General features: G+C 50.4%; 2 long non-coding RNA genes across 2 annotated transcripts in view; one reads left to right on the forward strand and one right to left on the reverse strand.

The window, feature by feature from the left end:
• The window catches only part of LOC311601058, a 403,201-nt gene that overhangs the window by 152,735 nt on the left and 235,344 nt on the right, over positions 1-15,122 (reverse strand). The window lies entirely within an intron of this gene.
• LOC311601052 lies at positions 1,758-2,943 on the forward strand. The gene is made up of 2 exons (XR_014780442.1): positions 1,758-1,843; positions 2,603-2,943. It is a non-coding gene; the product is annotated as an uncharacterized lncRNA (long non-coding RNA).

Genomic DNA, 15,122 nt, shown 5'->3' on the forward strand with positions numbered 1-15,122 from the left:
AAAGCCCCGCAAACTTAAGTTGTAGTTGGGACAGTGAGGTGGACACGGGGAAGGAAAAAGGATCAGGAGGGGGAGATGGTGAGCCTCGCTGATCATGCAGGACCTCACAGGTCATGGGAAGGTGGGAGGGATTTGTTCCCGTTGGTAATAGAGTCTCTGAACAAAGGACTAAAGGGATTTGGCTCATGATTTTGAAAGATCACACTGGTTGATTCATGGAGAATAAACACAGAGACAAGGTGGTCATAATATCAGGCCAAAAAAAAAGGTACCTCTGCCTTGGGCAGTGGAAGAGGCAGAGGTGAGATGACACCCTCTTTGGGAAGTAGAGCTTGTGATCTCTGGGATGAGAGGAGTCCTGGACACTTGAAATGTGCCTGTACTTTTCCTGCTAGTTAAGGGCAGGGAAAAAAAAAAAAAAACTCCTGCGGGGGGGGGGGGGATCATCGAGGAAGAAAGGGCTTATTTCAGCTCACAGTTCATGGCAGGAATCCACAACAAATAAGAGTTTGAGCCGGGCGTGGTGGCTCACAACTTTAATCCCAGCACTCGGGAGGCAGAGGCAGGCAGATCTCTGTGCATTCAAGGCCAGCCTGGTCTACAAAGCAAGTCCAGGATGGCCAAGATAACATAAAGAAACCCTGTCTCGAAAGGGGGGGAAACAGAGAGAGACAGAGAGACAAGAGAGGGAGGGAGAGAGAGAGAAAGAGAGAGAGAGAGAGAGAGAGAGAGAGAGAGAGAGAGTTTGAAGGAGGTGGTTATCTCCTTCCTCAAAAGCAGAAGGATGAATGCTTATGCTCAGCTCATGGTTTCCTTTTTTGTTTTTTTGTTTTTTTGTTTTCAAGACAGGGTTTCTCTGTGTAGCCTTGGCTGTCCTGGACCCACTTTGTAGACCAGGCTGGCCTCAAACTCACAGCGATCCACCTGCCTCTGCCTTCCGAGTGCTGGGATTAAAGGCGTGAGCCACCACGTTTATATACAACATCCAACCTAGGGAATGGTGCTGCCCACAGTGGGCAGGACTTCCCACCTGTTGTGTAACAGAAGCTCTTTAAACAGGAAGATAGATAAACAACACAGAATAGCTTCAGGAAGTCCCTGAAACTGAGCAGATACACATGGCCCTTCCCTGCCAGAGTAGTTGATAAAAATTGAGAGTCCTGATCAGATGGAAGAAAAATGAGCTGCAACGACTCTTCACACGAGAAATGCTGTACGGATGACTCAGACCAGACCAGCTGCCTGGAGGAAATCAGAAACCAGCAAGCTGCACGCAAGAGGTTTAGACCAACTGAGGCACCCAGAGAGGACACTCTCCAGCATGTCGAGCTGCCTGCAGACTGCACAGTGTGCTCCAGGCTCTCAGTTTTGTGAGCTGTCATCCATGCCGGGTGGGCTTTGGTAGTGCAGTTGCCTTTGAGTCATTTCTCTTCCTGTAAGTAAAACCCTCAACCACATTCCTATAAGTGACTCCAATAAAATTCACTGCTTTACCAAGTCAGACTAAGGTAGTGTCCAGACTTGGGTCTGTCATGGACTCCCTATGTGTGTGTTGTGTCTCCCCAGGAAAAGTTTTGTCATGTAACATTACCTCAATGAACCTAATCAGGACAATCCAAGCAGAGCATAGTGGCGCACGCCTTTAATCCCAGCACTCGGGAGGCAGAGGCAGGCAGATCGCTGTGAGTTCGAGGCCAGCCTGGTCTACAAAGTGAGTCTAGGACAGCCAGGGCTACACAAAGAAAACCTGTCTCAAAAAACTAAAACAAAACAAAACAAAGCAAAAGACAATCCCCAATGGCATGCCCAGAAATCCATCTTCGAGATGATTCTACAATTGAGAGTAAGTAGGAAAAGTCCACTAGAGGGCATCTCAGCATCTCATGTGTGGGTTCATGTTGAACAGGGGGGGGGGGGGGGGGAGGGTGTGTGTGTGTGTGTGTGATGAGAGTGGTTGGGGGGGGGAGGAGATGCCTGAGGCCGAGTCAGAGCTGAGACACAGACCCCTGGTCATCTGCACATAGGATCCACTCAGGGCCTCGGGAGTGGAAAACCTAGGAAGTTAAGCAGGAGGTCTCAGCCCCTGCTGCTGGGACTGCAGAAACTGTGACTGGCTGGGGAATAATGACAGGTCACCCATAGCCCCACAACTCCCACCCCTCCTCCTGCTGAGCATGTGACTCCACGACCGTGTAGACTATGTGAGGCGTCTTTCTATATATCCGTTTAAATATATGACACGTACGCAGTCCACTATAGCACTGTTGCAAACTGTAGTGCAGCTTTCACTGCAGGGGCTGAGGCCACCATCTCCTGGCTCCAGGCCAGTGATTATCGTATGTATGATATATATGCATGCATTTACTATTTCTTTTCTTTTCTTTCTTTCTTTTTTAAAAGATTTGTTTATTTACTATTATGTGTACAGCGCTCTGCCTGCATGTACACCTGCAGCCAGAAGAGGGCATCAGATCACACTATAGATGGTTGTGAGCCACCATGTGGCTGCTGGGAATTGAACTCCGGACCTCTGGAAGAGCAGTGAGTGCTCTAAACCGCTGAGCCATCTCTCCAGCCCCTTACTATTTGTTTTCTGTACCAGGACACTGCCTTTCATCACTTCTCAGAAAGGAGCGGCAGGATGACGGGGAGAGTAACTCAGGCTCAAAGAGAAGAAACAGGCCTAGAGAACTCGAGACTCGGACCAGACCGGGCAGCTTCTCACGGCACCAGTTATTTCACCACGGGCCTGAGAAGTGTGGGTCAGGGTCTCCTCCAGTGAGCCTCCACCACCCCCATCACCATCCACTTCATCCCCTGATTCTGCACCCGGCAGCCCACCTGGATCCATCACCCCCCAGATGCCAAGCTGTGCTCCCCTTTATCCTCTGATCAGCTATACGGTAGCTGCTTTCATTATTTTATTGTACGTGTTTACTTTAATAGGTTGTTGCTGGGTTTTTATTTTGTTTCTGTTTTTGTTTTGTTTTTGGTTTATCAAGACAGGGTTTCTCTGTGTAGCCCTGGCTGTCCTGAATCTTCTTTGTAGACCAGGCTGGCCTTGAACTCACGGAGATCTGCTTGCCACCTCTGCCTCCAGAGTGCTGGGATTAAAGGCGTGCGCCACCACTGCCTGGCTTTACTTTGTTGTTTTGAGACGGGGTCTGGGCTGACCTTAGGCTCCTGACAATCCTCCTGGCTTAGCATCTGAAATGCTAAGGTTACAGTCTATCTTTGGTTTTGCCGTTGTTTTTGAAGAGATGACCTTGCTACGTAGCTCAATCTGGCCTCAAACTTGTGACCCCGCCCCCCCCCCCTTCAGCCTTCACAATGCTGGAAGGACAGGCGTGCAACACCGCAGCTTCAGTTCTGTCCCATTTACAGGTAGGAAGACATCCCGGGAGCACCGAGATGGAACCCGTTCTCCCTCCCCTCCCTTCCCCTCAGCTGTTACACTCTTGACTGGAAGGCTAACCCTCGGCTCCGAGGCAGAGGGGGGCTCCCCTCAAAACCCAAAAGCAGTAAATTTAAGACCAATAAAGGGAAGTTTGGCTTTGCAGAGAGTGGGCACTGGCTAAAAATAATAGTGGCTTCTCGAAGCACTAAGATGAATTCGTAGATAGTTGACCTCCACACACAGCTGGACAGAAAAAAGATCATGACACCCTGTTGTTTAAAACCACCCACTGCACCGGGATTAGAATCCGGACCTTGACCCTGACTCTTCCCGGGTCTCCTCTCCTCTTCTCGTTGCCCAATAGGCCCTGGATATGCTGATCTCTCTGAAGTTCCTTAGGATGGCAGGCGATTCCTGCCTCAGGGCCTTTGCACCTGTTCTTCCGTCTCTGCCAGGAAGTTCTCTTCTCCGCTCTATGGCCGGGAAGGCTTCTTCATTCTCCACGCCTCAGCTAAAATGCTCCATCTCTCAGGAACCTCTGTGACCTCTGTGACCTCCCAGCTAGGTCAGTGCCTGGTCACTCTGTCTCCCGGCCTTCTGCTTTTCTTCTTTGCCCTTATCGCAAGCCAGAGGGTTTTTTTTTACTTATTTATTATTTATACAGCATTATGGCCCCATGTGTGCCTGCAGGCCAGAAGAGGGCACCAGATCTTATTACAGATGGTTGTGAGCCACCATGGGGTTGCTGGGAATTGAACTCAGGACCTTTGGAAGAACAGACAGTGCTCTTAACCTCTGAGCCATCTCTCCAGCCCCAAGCCAGAGGGTTTTATGTCTCTCGTTGTTATGAATCTGTGTCCTTCTGTGGGATGGAAAGCTCTGTGAGCTCAGAGTCCTGCTGGGGAAGTGCTCAGGCGACGCAGGTTAGTTATCCGGCTCTCTCTCTCACTGTGTGGTGAATGCTGGGGAGCATCCCTTAGGTCACTCAACTCCCTGGGTCCTCAGGCTGTGAGAGGCTCCTGCCACCTGGCTTTATAGATAAGAAAGTAGCCGGGCAGTGGTGGCACACGCCTTTAATCCCAGCACTTGGGAGGCAGAGGCAGGTGGATTGCTGTGAGTTCGAGGCCAGTCTGGTCTACAAAGCAAATCTAGGACAGCCAAGGCTACACAGAGAAACCTTGTCTCGAAAAACCAAAAGGAAAAAAAAAAAAAAGTAGAGGCATAGATGAGATAGAGGTGACTCACAGACACAGCCAGTGAGGGCAGAGAAGACGCAAAGATCCACGGACAAGGATGCATCTCTCCTTCCAGTCCTTCCATGTCCTCCTGTAAGACGGACTGAGAAGGTGTTCCCCAGACAGCCAGGGATGAGTGACTTCATGGGCACAAAGCATGCTGGGTTAGAGGTTGGCTCTGATCCCCTGTGAGCTGGGGCCTCAGAACCTAAGGCCACCAAAATGCAAACCACCTGAGAGTGTTGGACTCCCCCTGAAAGCCCAGCACTCAGGAATCGAGGCAGGAGGATTAGGTTTTCCAACCCAACCCGGGCTACATGGTGAAACCTGCTCAGTGACTAAAAACATGTGCAAGTCTTGCAGAGGACCCAAGATGGGTTGTCACCCCCCACACTAGGTGGCTGTCCAGAGTCTGTATCTGACACCTTCTTCTGGCCTTAGGCACCTGTGCACATATGCATCTACCCACACCCACAGGCAAGCATGCATAGTTAAAAATAAAACAAATCTTTTTTGTAAAAGCAAAAGTGAAACAAACTAACAACAAAAATCAAGACAAAACAAAAGTTCTCTGAGAAGTGTCTCAAACCCAGAAGAATAAAAAAGGAAATCTCACTCTCTTCCCCCACCTATCTCTCTCTCTGACACACACACACACACACACACACACACACACACACACACACACACACACAATTGGTCAGAAAGCTTCAACGGATATTCACAAAAAAAGAAACCCCAGCGGAAGAGTAAACAGAGAGAAAGAGACTTCATCAGAGGAAAATGCCACCTGAAGGTGGAGGAGACCAGGGGAGATGTGGTGGTGCTTCTGGCTGTGAGTCCAAAGGTGGAGGCTACAGAGGGTTTCTCTGTGTAGCCCTGGCTATCCTGGAACTCACTCTATAGACCAAGCTGGTCTTGAACTCAGAGATCTGCCTACCTCTGCCTTTGCCTCCTGAGTGCTGGGATTAAAGGCCTGGGCCCCCCACTGCCCCCACCCACCTTCTTACTTGGATCCAGACAGTTGTGAGCTGCCCTGTGGGTGCCAGGAATTGAACTCAGGTCCTCTTAACCACTGAGCCATCTGTCCAGCCTGACGGGATTTCTCTTTGCATAGCCCTGGCTGTCCTGGAACTCACTCTGTAGACCAGGCTGGCCTCAAACTCAAGAGATCCTCCTGCCTCAGCCTCCTGAGTGCCGTGGCACACACCTTTGATCCCAGTGCTCGGGAGGCAGAGGCAGGTGGAGCTCTGTGAATTTGAGGCCAGCCTGGTCTACAAAGTGAGTCCAAGACAGCCAAGGCTACACAGAGAAACCCTGTCTCAAAAAACCAAAAATAAAAATAAAAAAGTGTGCACCACCTCTGCCAGCTGACTCCCTGGGTTGTTACAAGCAATAAATGGGAGTGCAGACAGAATTGTCCATCCATTCTTCATTCACTCATCAAACGTCTACCCCAAGCCAGGCATCCTCCCAAACACCAGAGAAGATAGAAACCAAAGAGGAATCTGACCCAGGAGGGAGGAGTCCCAGCAGCAGCACAATTGAGAGCACCAGTTGACCCAGAAAGACCTAGGATTGAGTAGCATCTCTGCCACTTACTAGCTGTGTGACTTTATCCAAACCCCCATTTCCTCTGTCTCTTTTGTACCGAGACTGATGCTGTAGGGATGCTCTGAGACAGCTGGCACACTGTGCCACTCTGCTTTGCTGTGGGGTAGATGGGAGGGGTCTGCCCAGGCAGCTTTGAATGGCAGGAGAATGGATCCCCCATGCTGACGGCCTGAGGTTTGCACCCACCCACCCAAGCAAAGGAAAAAAGGATCTCAAATAAGATCCCTGTGACAGGCATGAGAAGACACAAGTGCGACCAGAGAACCTTGTTAAAGTAACTGGGGTGAGGGGTTGGAGATTTGGATTTTTTGGGTTTTGGGGTTTTTTTGTTTTTGTTTTTGTTTTTCGAGACAGGGTTTCTCTGTGCAGCCTTGGCTGTCCTGGACTTGCTTTGTAGACCAGGCTGGCTTCGAACTCACAGCGATCCACCTATCTCTGCTTCCCAAGTGCTGGGATTAAAGGTGTGCGCCACCATACCCAGCTTGAGATTTGGATTTCCTATGGCCTCCCCCCAACCCCCATTTTTAATGTGTGTGTGTTCATGTTTTGTGTGTTTTTTTGTGTTTGTGTGCGGAGGTCAGAGGCCAACTTGCAGGAGTAGGTTCTCTCCTTCCGACATGTGGGTCCTGAGGAGTGAATGCAGACTGTCAAGCTTGGTGGCAAGAGCCATACCTGCTGAGCCTTCTCCCTGGCCAAGGTCCTAGGTCTGATCCCAGCACTGACTGCGTAAACGGAGCATGGTGGTACTCACCTGTAATCCCGGGTGGGGAGGCAGGAGGATCAGGAACTGAAGCTCATCCTCATCCACTTAGTGAATTTGAGGGCAGCCTCGGGTATATGAGCTAAAACCTAACTAACCCGATAACAATGCAAGCAAAGCCAGGTGTGATGGCGCACATCCACCACCTCCTCATCTCAGTACACAACAGGCGGAGGCAGGAGGATCACAGCCAGTTAGCAACCGGCCTGCTCTCTCTATCAAGTTCCAGGCCAGCAAGGACTACATAGCACGACCCTATCTCAAAACAAACAAATGAAGTCCGAGAGAAAAGAATTAATGTTAGGCACGAGATTAAGCGGTCTGCCTGGTGGCAACAGATGGGTGGGAAAGGAGGATTCACAAGAAAACAATAGGTGACACTGGGAGACCATCAGGGGGAGTTCAGGGACAGCACACCCCGGCACAGTCACCAGGTACGGAGTTCTCATGTGTCTAGGAACTGTCAACTGAATCAGGGGACTTAAGATGTGCCCTGTTCCAAATGAGCTCAGGGAAGAACCAACCCAGCTTGGGGGAAATCACTGGCTAGGTATGTGCTTGTCTCGGAGGGTGTGAGCATGCGCAGTAGGCCAAGGTGCCCAGGACCCCAGTGGGCAGCAGGAGGAGAGCCGGGTCATCATTAGGAACCAGCCAAGGAGGAAGCTGGGATGGGGGCAGCCCTGGAGATGCGGAGGCTGAGAGTTTGGAAAATGGTGACCTGTCTGTCCCGTGTGTCTTAAGACGGAAGAAGAGAGGCGGATGGGCCACCGGGGTCAGTGCCCAAACAGGACCACTTTCCCGATGCAGTGTGCCCTGACCACGGTAGCACGCTCTCAGTGTCTGGTCCCAGCTCATCCATGTGTAAACTAAGCCACATTTCTCATTGCTGTAGAAACTTCCCTGACAAAGCAACTCTAGGGAGCGTTTTTTTTTTTATCCCGTCAGGATGAGGAGGGCAGCAGGAGTGTGCGTGCAGTCAGGAAGCAAAGATGCCTGCTGACTCCGCTTGACCATTTAAAATTTCAGACTAGAACACCCCCCCCCCCAGCGCATGAAATGGCGCTGCCCAGATCCTCCCTCTCACCTCCCCCCACCCCGTAACCCTTCTAGGAACCTCAGGACAGGACAGCCCACAGACTTAGTTTCCTAGATGTTGCTGCAAAGCTGGCCATCAGTGCTAACCACCCTAGCTCCTAAGTGACCACGACCAAGCATTCTGGGTGCTCTGGGTTTTTTTTTTTTTTTTCCAGCCACTACGGTATAAAATCAGTAAATTGATGCTCTGGGAGTCAGGAACTTGCCCAAGACTGTACGGGATGGAGGGTGGAAGATGGGGGGGGGGATGGGAGATGGGGGGGTGGTCGGGGGTGGTCGGGGGTGGGGGGTCTTTTTCCACCCTAACTTCTAGGTAGCAGCCCTGAGGAACATAACCCCGTAACACCTGAACCTGTTAGCTCTCCAGCATCCCTCATACAAATCAACCCCATTTCATATGGATTTAGACTCTGGGGGCCTAAATTTGCTGGAATCCTAAACCAGCTGGTGTAGGGTAGCATTTGAGGAGCGGTATTGTTAACCAGCATTCAGAGGATTGCCAGGCAGGTGAGGAAGGCCACCCTCGGAGCTTTACCCTAATCCCACCCTGTGCTAGGCAGGCAATGGGGGTCAGGCTTCGAGGAGGCTGGACCCCGGAACTACCAGTTTCGGGCGATCAGTTAGAGCCGGGGCTGCAGCTGAGAGCGGACCGGGCTGGGGGAGGCAATAGGGCGGTAATAAGAAACAACAGGATGTTCTGCTTTTATTAGCCCTAGGGCTGCGCAGCTGCAGGTGAGTAATCAGATTTCTGCGGCGTCCTGTTTTCTCCGCTGCCTGGCGGTTCCTCGACACCCACTCACCTGCCACCAGCCACTGGAGGGAGGGCAAGCAGAAGGGAGGATGGGCGTGGGGACCGCCTGGGTCCCTCGCCCACGCCAGCGCACCCGCAGAGACCGGTGCACCTGCTGAGCTCGCTGCGGGATGCTCAGCTTTCGCTGCTGCTGAAGGGAGGGGCCGCCCACTCCCAGACAGGCCCCCTTGGTCCCAAGCAGGAGCCGAGGATTACAACCTGTGTGGTTGGCTGCTGAGCCTCAGTTGCGGCCTCTCAAACAGGACATCCCTTCCCTGGGTCAGGCTGGCGATAATGTCCCAGTAACTCAGGAGTCAGGAGGAAGAGGCAAGACTCTAAACCAAACCTTGCCTCAGTTTCTCAAAAGGAGAGTAAGCAACCGGTCTTCAGAACAGATGATGCCGCGGCTTTGGTGCTGCACGCCTGTAATCCCGTCTTGATCAGCCCGGAGGCTGAAGCAAGGCCATGGCGATTTTGAGGCCAGCATGGGCTAAGTGTTGAGATGTTGAGACCCTTGTTTTCTTTTTTCTTTTATTTATTTTTTATTTTTATTTATTTATTTTTTTCAGGACAAGAGTTTCTCTGTTTAGCTCTAGCTTTTGGGGAACTCACTTTGTAAATCAGGCTGACCTTGAAATTGCTAGCCTCCACCAGGGATTAGAGACCTTCTGTTTGTGGCTTCGAGACAGGGTTTCTCTGTTACACAGAGCCCTGGCTATCCTGGACTCTCTTTGTAGACCAGGCTGGTCTGGAACTCAGAGATTCACCTGCCTCTGCCTCCTGACTGCTGGGATTAAAGGCGTGCACCACCACGCACGGCTTAGAGACCCTATCTCAGTAACAGAAACAATCTAGGGGCTGTGCATGTAGCTCAGTTGATGCATGAGGCCCTGGGTTCATCCCTAGTACCTTGTTAACCAGGCATGATGGTGCACACCTAGAACCTCAGTATTTGAAAGGAAGATCAAGGCCAACCTGGTCCAAGTGAGTTCCAGGCCAACTACAAACACACAGGGAGAACTTATCTTTTTTTAAAAAGGTGGGGGGGGGGGGGAGTGGGGAGGGCTGGAGAGGTGAGGTGGCTCAGCTGTTAGGCACTGGCTGGTCTTGTAGAGAGATCTGGCTTCGTTTTCCACCACCCACATGGCAACTCACAACCATCTGTAACTCCCGTTCCAAGGGGTTTGATGCCACCCTTTTTGGGGACCAGGCACACACAAGTGGTACACAACATACATGCAGGTGAGACATTCAGCATCCATACACATAAGATAAAATAAATAAACCTTTAAAAAAGAGGAAGAAGACAATGAGCTGGGTGTGGTGGCTCACACCTGTAACCACAGCATTGAGGAGACAGAGGCAGGAAGATCAATTTAAGATCATTCTTGGCTATGTAGTAAGTTCCAGGCCAATCTAGACTGGACACCACACTGGGCATGCCGAGAGCCGTGCAGCACCTGTCACTTGGTTATGGCTCCAGTGCCTTCGTCCCGGGTCTTTGCCCCTGGCTGGCATTCCCTTTTACTCAATGATACTGGGTTTCCTTTGTTGTTGTTGGTTTTTGAGACAGGGTTCCTCTGTGTAGCCTTGGGTGTCCTGGACTCACTTTGTAGACCAGGCTGGCCTCGAACTCACAGTGATTTGCCTTGCCTCTGCCTCCCCAAGTGGTGGGATTAAAGGCATGAGCCACCGCGCCTGGTGACACTGGATTTCTTTTGTCTTCGTCTCATCTGGAAAGTGGAGAACTTGGGTCAGAGCCAAGTTCTGAGACAAAGATTGTGATCTGTAAAATTGGTCACTGATTCCATCCCTGACTGGGCAGAGAGCTCTAAAGACCAACAAGAAAGCACACCCAGCACTTTACCCTGTACAGAATGGTAATTACTCCTTTTGGACCGAATCCAGAGTCCTTCAGGGTCAAGGATTTATTTCGAGTCAGGCTGCGAGGCTGAGGATGTAGCCCCGAATGCTTGCTGAGCTGAGTGTGCACAAGGTTCCAGGTTGTCTGATGGCTGCGGCAATAACTAACTGGCTTGTTGAGCAAGGAAGGGGACAAGGAGAAGCCATTTGAGACTCTCAGATGCACATTCCTGACGCTATAGTAACTGCCTGTGTCACGCAGTGAGAGCTGGACGCAGCAGAGAGAATAACTGTATTAAGCAAGAATCTTGGTTTTGCCAGAAACTTGCTTCAAACTAGTTTTTAAAAAAACCAGCTGGATGGGGCTGGAGAGATGGCTCAGCGGTTAGGAGCACTGACTGCTCTTCCAGAGGTCCTGAGTTCAATTCCCAGCAACCACATGGTGGCTCACAACCATCTATAATGAGATCTGGTGCCCTCTTCTGGCCTGCAGGGGTACATGCAAGCAAAACATTGTATAAATAAAGAAATAAATCTTTAGCCGGGCGTGGTGGCGCACGCCTTTAATCCCAGCACTTGGGAGGCAGAGGCAGGCGGATCGCTGTGAGTTCGAGGCCAGCCTGGTCTACAAAGTGAGTCCAGGACAGCAAGGCTACACAGAGAGACTCTGTCTCGAAAAACCAAAACAAAAAAAAAAAAAAAAAAAAAAAAAAAACCAGCTGGGCGGGCTGGAGAGATGGCTCAGTGGTTAAGAGTGTCACCTGCTCTTCCAGAGGTCCTGAGTTCAATTCCCAACAACCACATGGTGGCTCACAACCACGTATCATGTGATCTGATGCTCTCTTCTGCAGATAAAGCACTCATATACAATCAATCAATCAATCAATCAAAAACAAAAACAAAAATCTTCTTTTAAAACAAAAAACAAAAAAACCAGCCGGGCTTGGTGGCACATGCCTTTAATCCCAGCACCCAGGAGGCAGAGGCAAGTGGATTGATGTGAGTTCAAGGCCAGCCTGGTCTACAAAGTGAGTCTAGGACAGCTAAGACTACACAGAGAAACCTGGTCTCAAAAAGCCAATAAATAAATAAATAAATAAATAAATAAAAATTAAAAACCAACAATAGCCGGGCGGTGGTGGCACATGCCTTTAATCCCAGCACTCGGGGAGGCAGAGGCAGGCGGATTGCTATGAGTTCGAGGCCAGCCTGGTCTACAGCGAGAGTCCAGGACAGCCAAGGCTCTATTACACAGAGAAACCCTGTCTCAAAATAAAATAAAATAAAAATAAAAATAAAATAAAAAGAAACCCAAACAACAACAACAAAACCCCAACAATACAAAGGGAAAGAAGTTAAAAGTGAAGTGGCTCCTTTATCCCGGAGTTTCAAGTGTGAGCCATCTCTCTGACCCTGGGTTTTCCATCCTACCTTGTCTTTCCTCTATAGTCCCAGGAAGGGACTTGACCACTCCTCCTCGCATTTCAGGTTGACGTAGTTTTCCTCACTACCTCCAGCTAAAATCTCAGGGAGGACTCTGAATGGCTTAACTTGTATCCCAGACCTGAGCCAATTACTGCGTAAAAGAAAATAGGGTTCTGTAGGCTCTTGTCAGTGGGTGGGGCTCCGGAGCGGACACCAGCCCAGCCCACGCCAAAGAAAAGAATTGAGAGGGAGCTGGGGGAACCTGCCAGGTAGGATGAAATCCTTGCCTCAGGTGTTGGTGGTATTTACTTGTAACCCCAGAGACTGCACACGTGTGACGCCAGCCTGGGGGCCATACAGCAAGACCCTGTCTCAAAGCAAAGGAAAAAAGAAAAGGAAGGCATAGGGGCCAGAGAGAGCAGCTCAGGGTCAGGTGCTCATAAGTAGGGTCACCCTAGGTCACCAGTGCTGGGTAGGTGGGTGGGAGCAACCTCCCAGGGTGACATGTTACCGCGAGAAAAAGGTGTCCCAGACCTGGGGAGGGACCAGCCAGGATTCCCATGGTGAGGCAGGGCAAGCTGGACAGGACAGGTCATGACCTCATCCGGAGAATGAGAACGAGGATACAGCTTATCTTCAGGCCCCTCTTGCCTGTTAGTTGGATCAGGCACAGAGTAGAGCTCCCGAGGAGCGGCTGACACCTCAGAACTTTGCTTTAAGCAAACCCTCCTGTCCGTACCAGGAACTGAAGGTCACCTCAGAGAAAGGGGGAGGGGCTACCTGGGCACGCATTCAGAAACCCTAGTGGGTCTCCTGGGCTCCTGTTTAGAGATTCCATAGATTAAAAACCCCAAAAAGCAATTTCACTTGTGAGCATGCAGATGAGTCCAACTTGTAATGGGGAAACTGAGTCCAGAAAGGGACAAGTGACTGGGTCACAAATGAGCCGGGATGAACAGCATCTGGAATATGAGGCATTGGATACCCAGCACTATCCTTTTCTACACTCCCAATATCTACTCCTCACAAAGGTCCTGTCCCCTTGCCCCTGGGGTGGCAGTATCTGTGGGCCCTGAGCATCCCCTGCGACACCTCACCCTCCTTTATCTCTGATTTTATAAGGCACCTTATGGTGAGTAATCAAGGGCAGCCACAGGTCTGGAAACAGCAAAAAAAAAAAAAAAAAAAAAAGTGGCCTATTGGGAGCACACTTAGAAGCAAACATGTAGGGCTAGAGAGATGGCTCAGAGGTTAGTAGCACTGGCTGCTCTTCCAAAGGTCCTGAGTTCAATTCCCAGCAACCACATGGTGGCTCATAATCATCTATAATGAGATCTGGTGCCCTCTTCTGGCCTGCAGATGTACATGCAGGCAGAATACTGTATAAATAATAAAAATTTAAAAAATCTTAAGAAGAGGAAGAAGAAGAAAAAGAAGAAGAAGAAGAAGAAGCAAACATGTAGAGTAATTGGGTCAGCAAGATAGCCCAGTGGGTAAAGGTGCTTGCCTCCAAGCTTGAAGACACAAGTTCAATCCCTGGAACCCAGATAGCAAGAGGAGCCAACTGACCCCCACAAAGTTTTCTCTGACTTTAAAAAGAAATACAAAGAAAAATTGAGGTGCAGACTTCACAGTCATCCTATAAGTTTGGGGAGGTAAGGAAAGGCAGGCTGTCACGTGCATCAGTGACTCCCAAACAGTGGGAATCTTGTACCCACCACAAGCTGCAGTCAGGATGGGGTGAGAAGACCTTCATGTGGAGGTGATGGGCGCCCAAAGGAAGTGCTGAGTCCCAGTCATAAGGAGGGAACGTTATGATAGTGACTAAACCCGTGGTGGCCCCTGTGGTCTGGCTGCCAGGGTTCCAATTCTGATCTGTCACTTCTTTCTTTCTTTCTTTCTTTTTTTCAACGAGACAGGGTTTCTCTGTGTAGCCTTGGCTGTCTTGTCCTGGACTCACTTCATAGACCAAGCTGGCCTCGAACTCACAGTGATCCACCTGCCTCTGCCTCCCCAGTGCCGGGATTAAAGGCATGAACCACCATGCCCGGCTGTTCTGTCATTCCTTAACTCTGTGCCCTCAGGACCTCAGCTTTCTCTTCTGTAAGATGGGGGATCATATCGCTTTAGGTACCTCCCTGGGTCGTTGAAAGGGTTAAAGGAAACTGAGGCATGTAGAAAGCTAGGGGAATAACTCAGTGTGAAAAACCTGAGTTCAATGTCCAAAACGTGTGTGTGTGTGTGTGTGTTCTTTGTTTTTTGAGACAGGGTCTAGCTACCCTGGAACTCATTCTGTAGACCAGGCTGGCTCTGAACTCACAGAGATCTGTCTGCTTCTGCCTCTCCAGTGCTGGTATTAAAGATGTGCATCACTCTGACACACCCAACACCCCCCCACACCTTAAAGCTGAGCTTAGTGGTACAAGCTTAGGAGAGACAGACACACCCCTGCAGCTCCCTGGCAGGTGATCTAGTCAAGGTGGTGAGTTCCAGGTCAGTGAGAGACTCTCAAAAAACCAAGGTGGGGCCAGTGGGAGGGCTCAGTGGTCAGAAGCGCTTGCCACTCAAGGTCTGATGACCGTAGTCCAACCCTTGGGGGTCCCCCTGAGAGAAGGAGAGAATTGACCTTTGCAATTTGTCCTCTGATCGCCACACGAATGCTGTAGCATGCTTGCGCGCTCGTGCACACAGACACACCCACACCCACACACAAGCTCTCTCTGCCGTATACACTCAGTAATAATAATGAATAAAACAAGCAAGGTGGCTAGCACCTGAAGCATAACAGCCAAGGTTGTCTGGGCTCCACATGCACACCCACACACATGCATGCACACCGCCAAACGTGTCCTTGCACATACAGAAGCATGCAGATAGGTACACACAGAGGAGAAAGTGTGGAACCTCATACTGAAGGTAACTGTAAATTCAGCTCTGATACGC

This window comes from Acomys minous, assembly GCF_964271855.1.
Source record: "Acomys minous genome assembly, chromosome: 6".
Taxonomy (NCBI): domain Eukaryota; kingdom Metazoa; phylum Chordata; class Mammalia; order Rodentia; family Muridae; genus Acomys; species Acomys minous.